Source organism: Nelumbo lutea, chromosome 2, assembly GCF_056320005.1.
Source record: "Nelumbo lutea isolate HS-2025 chromosome 2, American lotus-T2T, whole genome shotgun sequence".
Taxonomy (NCBI): Eukaryota; Viridiplantae; Streptophyta; class Magnoliopsida; order Proteales; family Nelumbonaceae; genus Nelumbo; species Nelumbo lutea.
In genome coordinates, this window is record NC_142685.1 from 49,219,988 (window position 1) to 49,227,229 (window position 7,242).

General features: G+C 36.2%; 1 pseudogene across 1 annotated transcript; it reads left to right on the forward strand.

Annotated features, from left to right (window-relative positions):
- The first annotated feature begins 112 nt into the window (after nucleotides 1-112).
- On the forward strand, nucleotides 113-6,763 carry LOC148870525 (aspartate aminotransferase, mitochondrial-like; annotated as a pseudogene). Its single transcript, XR_016106757.1, has 10 exons — nucleotides 113-552; nucleotides 721-806; nucleotides 1,699-1,905; nucleotides 2,042-2,147; nucleotides 2,706-2,810; nucleotides 2,943-3,115; nucleotides 3,721-3,880; nucleotides 4,335-4,429; nucleotides 4,609-4,703; nucleotides 6,048-6,763. The product of XR_016106757.1 is annotated as an aspartate aminotransferase, mitochondrial-like (transcript).
- The last annotated feature ends 479 nt before the right edge of the window (nucleotides 6,764-7,242 follow it).

Genomic DNA, 7,242 nt, shown 5'->3' on the forward strand with positions numbered 1-7,242 from the left:
AATAGACTCACATCAGACTAGACCAAATCCAGTCCAATTGAACACCCCTCCCTATAGGAGGAATAATACACTGAACACATAAAAAAAAAAGTAGAAAACGGTGTCAAGAGTCAAGACAAACAACGAAAAGCATGTAATCGGACACGGCCACCCACAAACAACAAGGTGTCCACACAGGCACAGGCAGTCGTTCTCAGACACGGCCGTTGGCCCAACCATCGCAAGTTGCAACCTTTGTTCTCCCGCCGCGCTTGGTTTGGACTTACGGTTTTTGGAAGCCAATATAGGCAATTTCGTACCAGACACTCCATTAACATCAGCTCAGACTCAGAGAGCAGCAGCAGCACAACTGTGCACTAGGAGCATAAGCTGTCAACATAGCCTTATACAATGAAGAGCGGAGTGGTGTGGAGATGTTTGAGGAGAAGATCAATGTCGACTTCGGTCATTGATTGGTGGGGCAACGTGGGAATCGCTCCCAAAGATCCCATCTTGAGTATTACGGAGGCCTACTTTGCCGACTCTAGCCCTAGAAAGATCAATTTCGGAGTGGTGAGTTCAGTTTAGTTTGAATGCTTGCAGGTTTTCATTAATAGAAGAAACCTGATTTCTTTGCTTCTTTTCTTTGGTTGAAAGTTGTAGTTCATCTTTATTATCCCCCACTCCCTCTGTATTTATTCATCATTTATTTACTTTAGCTTATGAGACATTTATAACCAGGGAGCTTACCGTGACGATGAAGGGAAGCCCGTTGTGCTTCAATGCGTTCGAGATGCACAGGCCAAGATCGCTGGTTGCGAGTTCTTGTTAGTCTTTTTTTTACCCATTTATTTATTTCTTAAAGCAATTTGCAGCTTTTTCTAAATCCATCCTTCTTTGTTTATTCTTTGATATAGTTAGAGAATGCCCTGTTTTTTCTTTCTTTCATGGAGTTTAAGATACAGGTTTTAGTTTATTGGTTGATCGATTTCTGTTTATCTCGATATGGTTCCGTACAAGCAGCACTCCTCATCGGACCGGTTTTTATCGTTTTTATGTCCGTGTAACTTGTGTTAGTTTGCTGGAATTTCAATCCTTGGACATCATGTCTTTCAAATTTCATTGAATAATTTAACTAAGTTATAAGAGATTGAAAATAAAAGAACAGGAACTCTTAAACATGAAGTACACAGCGGAGATTAAGAGATTTCTTATCAGAAAATTCACATTTAGCCCACTATTTTGTGAAAACTCTGGAAACTATAGTTAATGTATTTTTTAGGATAATACTGAGGTGTTTTCTTGTGCTTCGAAATCACTCTGCTGATTAAACTTTGGTGGAGCTTGTATCAGTTGATTTTTTGAGGGAGCATTTTGTATACGTTGAGTTTCTTGCTCATACCTAAAATCTAAATTACTAAACTTAATATTGGAAATTTGTTTAACTGATCTATACTCTTCTACATTTTATGATTTCAATTGTATGAACAAGCCTGTTTTATGGTTCCTGTGCATGTGTGATTATGTTGCGCTCTATTGATTTTGTCTCTAAGACAATCAATTTCACCTGGATATTTTTATTAGATCAATGTTAGTTTCTCAACGCCGTACAGTTACTTTTCTTAACATTTAACCAATATTATTTGCCATTATCGCAAGTTCCTTTTTGATCTTTAGAATCTCATTATATTGAAGTTTATTTTTGAGAGATGTGTACAGGGAATCCCTTTCTAGACAAGGCAGTATGAAACTAGTTGACGGGAGTGTAAAACTAGCATATGGAGAGAGTTCAGATGTAGTAAAAGAAGGAAGGTTTGCTGGTGTTCAAGCTCTATCTGGCACTGGTGCTTGCCGCCTGTTTGCTGAGTTCCAGAGGCGTTTTAGGCCTGAAGCGCAGATTTATCTACCTGCTCCAACTTGGTCCAAGTAAAGCTTGTTTAACACCCTTTCAATTCCTTTACATGCTTTTGGGTCAGGCTTTTATGAGTTCAATTAAACTATGTGAAGCTTTATTTATGGATTTGCTTTTCGCTGTTGAGATCCGATTGGATGCATTTCATAGCCACCGTAACATTTGGAGAGATGCCTAAGTTCCACAGAGAACCTTCCGCTATTACAATCTTGAATCTAAGATTTTGCACTTTGAAGCACTCATGGATGATGTGAAGGTATATTTATCTGGTTAGATTGAATTCTCACAGCTTACATAGTTTAATAAGTATCATTTTGGTATTACTAAGTAGCAAAGATTACTTTAATAATAAAAAGTATCATTGCAAGAGATTGTTTAATTTATTTATGAATACATCAATTATCTGGGTTAGATGTGAAAGTAGAATCTTCAGGCACTCAATCACTACTCAAGCCTATGAACGGAGAAAATATTTCTTTTCCCTTGCCACTCAGATTTAAGGTTTATTTATTTATATTTTTATTTTGGGTATGGCCAAAATGTATCAAGCTCATGTTGGAATCATTAGGATCCTGACCCCTGCACTGTCACAGATAGAAAGGAAGACAATCAAATCGAAGCAAATTGTTGAAGAAGCATGGAAGTTACACGTAAAAATCATGTGACTAGATGCTGCACCTTTTGTAGAATGCCCCAAATTATTCATTTGAAGCAAACAAGGATGCCTTTCGTTATAATAACCAGATTTTTCCATTTTCTGTTAGCACCTTTTGTCCATTAACTCTTCTTTCTTTCTCATTGCTTGCTTTTGTAGAATGCCCCAAATTATTCATTTTTTTCACTTCATCCTTGTGCACATAACCCAACTGGCGTTGACCCTACCGAGGAGCAATGGAGAGAAATCTCTCACCAGTTCAAGGTGAACCGTTATAAGTATTCGAACACCTCTTAATGCATCTTCATCAACTCTTACAATTTGTGTATTGATTATTTTTACGATAATTTGTGTATTGATTATTTTTACGATAATTTGTATATTGATTATTTTCAGGTGAAGAATCACTTCCCCTTCTTTGACATGGCTTATCAAGGTTTTGCCAGTGGAGATCTTGATAGAGATGCTCAGGCAATCAGGATCTTTCTCAATGATGGACATTTAATTGGTTGTGCTCAGTCATTTGCTAAGAACATGGGTCTATATGGACAACGAGTGGGATGTCTAAGGTTTGTGTTGTTTCTTTGAGATTTTGATTATATTGGAGCAGCAGCTCTCTGCCTCAGGATCCCAGGTTGCATATTGAGAACCCATCATAGGTTAACTTGATAGAACTGGAGCACGTGGGGTGATATCCAGTTGATAAAGGAATAATGTTCCAAATCCAATTGAATAACAATCCTGAAGAATATAATATGTAGAAGCTAAAAGCATGTAAACCGCCCTTTAACCAAGTAAGCAGGTCGATCTTGATGCTTAAAGATGCCTATCCAAGGAGACTTTGGAGAGGAACCTTCAGCATATGTGTAAATATCAGAGAAGAACCTTCTCATATTTACAGTACTATCTTGTTTGATCATTCTGTATCTTTTCTTGGATTGCATCAATATCTTGCGTAAAAGTTCCAAGTATCCGATGTTATATCTAGCTCTTTTGGATGATAGAAAGTATTGATAGTTGGTCTGAAAATAAATCCACTGAAATGCCAAAACAGAATTACATGTTTGAAATGAAGAGGAACCCCATGAGGTGAACCATGCATTTATTTTGTTTCTTTATTACATTATCTTGTTCAAGTATTTAAAGGTTCTTTTCTGTTTCTGTAATCTATTAGCATCCTCTGTAAGGATGCAAAACAAGCCATATCAGTCAAAAGCCAGCTGCAACAGATTGCCAGGGCCATGTACAGCAACCCACCTGTTTATGGTGCACTTCTGGTATCCACCATCTTGGATGATCCAGATTTGAGGAATCTTTGGGTGAAAGAGTTGAAGGTAAAATTATGCTTTCACTGTTAAATGCAACTTCAATTGACCCTTAGGCTCAGTTTGGAAAGAGTACAAATACAAATATGTACAGTACAAACGCTCAGTTTGGAAAGAGTACAAATACAAATGTGTACAGTGCAAAACCATGTATTTTGTATTATTTTGTATGTATTTGTACTGTACATATTTGTATTGAGCCTTGGTTAAATTTTGATATCTTCAAACATATGCAACTTCATTTTGGAATTATATGTACCCTTTGTCCCTTTGTCAGTAACAACACCTGCAAAAGCACTAAACATAGTTGATAGAAATCTATTTTTGTTTTGATAAATTTGATAGAAATCTAATTAGGTCTATGCTTTATTCCTTATCCTCCTGTTTGTCAATATCTTCCTACTCGTCCCTGTTTGTAACTAAAGGATATGGCATGTTTCTGAAATGACTCTATTTTGTCAAGGTTATGGCAGATCGAATCATAAAATACAAGCTGTTTTACGTAAAAATCTCCTAGAATTGGGATCACCTCTTAATTGGGACCACATAACTAACCAGGTCAGTGGCTCACTTCTTGACTTTTGGACAAAATTAACTTCAGAATTACTAGTCTTAATGGTTTAGAAATATTAAAAAAAAAGGTGGAAGAAGAACAATATTCAGTTCCTTTCATTGATGCCAAGTTTTTTTTTAATAAGTTTCAGCCTTCCTTAACCTATAATTTTACAATACTGCAGGTTGGGATGTTCTGCTATAGTGGTCTAACCCCCGAACAGGTCGATCAGCTTACAAACAAGTTCCATATTTACATGACACGTGATGGCCGTATCAGGTAATCTTTTCAACCAATTAAAAACATAAGGATTTTTCACTGATCTTTGCAGAAACATGCTCTCTTTTTGAGACTTTGAAGTCTGAAGTAGATATCATATACATTGAACTTGCATTCGTATGGCACAATACTATGTGTTCTGTCTGGTCTAAATGACATCATATTGCCGGGTAAGGCACCAATTAGATCAATGAGTTATCTTCTGCATTATCCATATCTAAGATGATCATTGGATAATCTTATACATTTGATACTATAAATCAGGCCTAATGTATAATGTATAAGGATGCAATTCCTTGTTTTTTGATTTGTTGCAGATGTCTCTATTGGAATATTTTGATAACTATGAATCTTTTGTTTGTCTTATAATCAATTTTCTGAGGCAGTATTCTTTCATTCTTGTGATCATTCATTTCCCTTGGGCAGACATCTCCTTAGGTCATTCTAGGAGACCCTCTCAAACTCTTTAGATGCAGACACACAAAATCTTAAGGTGAGAGAGGATTTGTTCTTGAATTGCCTTAAATGAATCCTTCTTTTTGTCAAAAATTGTCGTACTCTCTTCCTAAACTGCCCAAAGGACCACATGGACAATTGCTTTCCAATAGACCTTTGCTCGGATCCCAAGTTGTGACCTTTACACTGCGTTCAGCATGGCTGCAAAGTTAATTTTTTAGGTGACTGAAGATATAATTACACAGCCCTAGGGATAGATCTGCCCCAAGAGTCGCTAAAGCAATTACATGGAAACAAAAATCTGAAATATATGCAATCTCAGAAGTCAGAAATGCTACTTGATTGGCCCACATTGGCCAGGAAGTCGGTAAGTTGATTTGCTTTGTTAATATGAGTAAAGGTGATCTCTATACCATCTGCATTTGTAAACTCCTGGCTGCCCATGCTTCAGCATAATTGATTGATGAAATTCCAACTGTCAGCTTTAACAAAATTTATTCTTCCTTTGTAGTCTCCTCCAACACATCATAACAGATCCTGCCCTAGTTGTTATTTATTTTATTTTGTTTTTTTGATGCATCAAAGTTAATTTCAGTCTCTTGGTTGAATCATTTGACATGTATAGTTCTTAGAAATGACAAACATCAGACGGTTGAACCATTTGACCTGTGGCCAAGTCACCGAAATGGTTCTATATCCTGTCCTTTGACAACACAGATTCAAGCATCCAATGCCTTCAAAAGTTCAAATTTCATTTGAAATATATTAATACCTTTTGCTCAGTATGAGATTGCTAGGGTGTCATTTTACTTTATCCTAATGAATCATGTAGCCAGATTTTGGGCCAAGAAGTTGAGTTCTTATTTTTTCTACACTGATTTGTTGCAGCATGGCAGGTGTTACTACAGAAAATGTTGCTTACTTGGCAAATGCAATCCACGAAGTCACCAAATCTGGTAAAGAATCCTGAAGTACCCAATCATGTTGGCTTGATTTGGTTACATGTAAAATGAAGATAAACAAATGAATACCACAGAAAATGCTATTTTCCAAAAGGTAATAGTAGTTGTTGGAAAATAGCATTCCTACCAATTTTTTCACTAATCATTTTCTCAAACAGTGTTGGCTCTCTTGTTTCTGATCTCATGACACACGTATTATTCAATCAATCAGGTTTGTTTTCCAAGGTAAACTGAAAATCAGGAAAATTAAGCAAATGACTTGTTTTCAATATTATTCTTCGTTTTACATGCAAGAAAACACAGACACTCTTCCCAAACTACTGAGCCTTAATACATTATTTCAATTAACATTGATCTATGATAGTTACTGTAAGGAGTTGAAGTACAAGTTACTAAAGATAAATGGAAAACTGATTGTGTTTATTTTTTCCTTTTTTTTTTTCTTGCTATCAGCCAGAATTGTTCCAGTTGGCTTTTTTCTTTTTTTTTTGTGCTAGAAGACAGTTCTAATACTTGTAATTTCACATACCTAAAGACTAGAAATTTGTCTGATGCCAAGGAACTATGTCTATGGTGTTGGGCGTTGGGGTTCAGGGTTTACCGTCTACTATGAATATTCGTTGAAGTGTATTTATGGCGTTCTGTCTTGTCTCTCAATTGGTTGTACAGAAGATCCGGTGAAAACCTCTCCAGTTTTCTGACAATCTTATAAACCTCCCGTATGTTTTGATTTTAACAGAATCCTCCCCTATAGTTTCGAAAAAACCTATAAATACCTCCCTTCCATTAAAGTTCCGTCAACTTAGAAGAGGAATTTACTAAAATACCTTTAAATACTACCAAGTATCAAACTCCTCTTTCTGGGATGTATCCTTCTACATCAAGTTCAACAAGAACAGAGCAAGTTTCTCTTTGAAACAAAAACATCACAAATTCACTGGCAACATTCCCATAGGTTTCAGCAAGATTTTCACAGATGGTTGATAATCTTAATTTAGATGCCATAGTTGGTTTCTCTAATTTGTCAAGATTGTAATAGCTCCCGTTTTTGCTCTTGGGGATCAATCCGTGTGGAAGGCAATGTCTTTGACTTTGTTCATGTTAAATTTAATAAGACAATG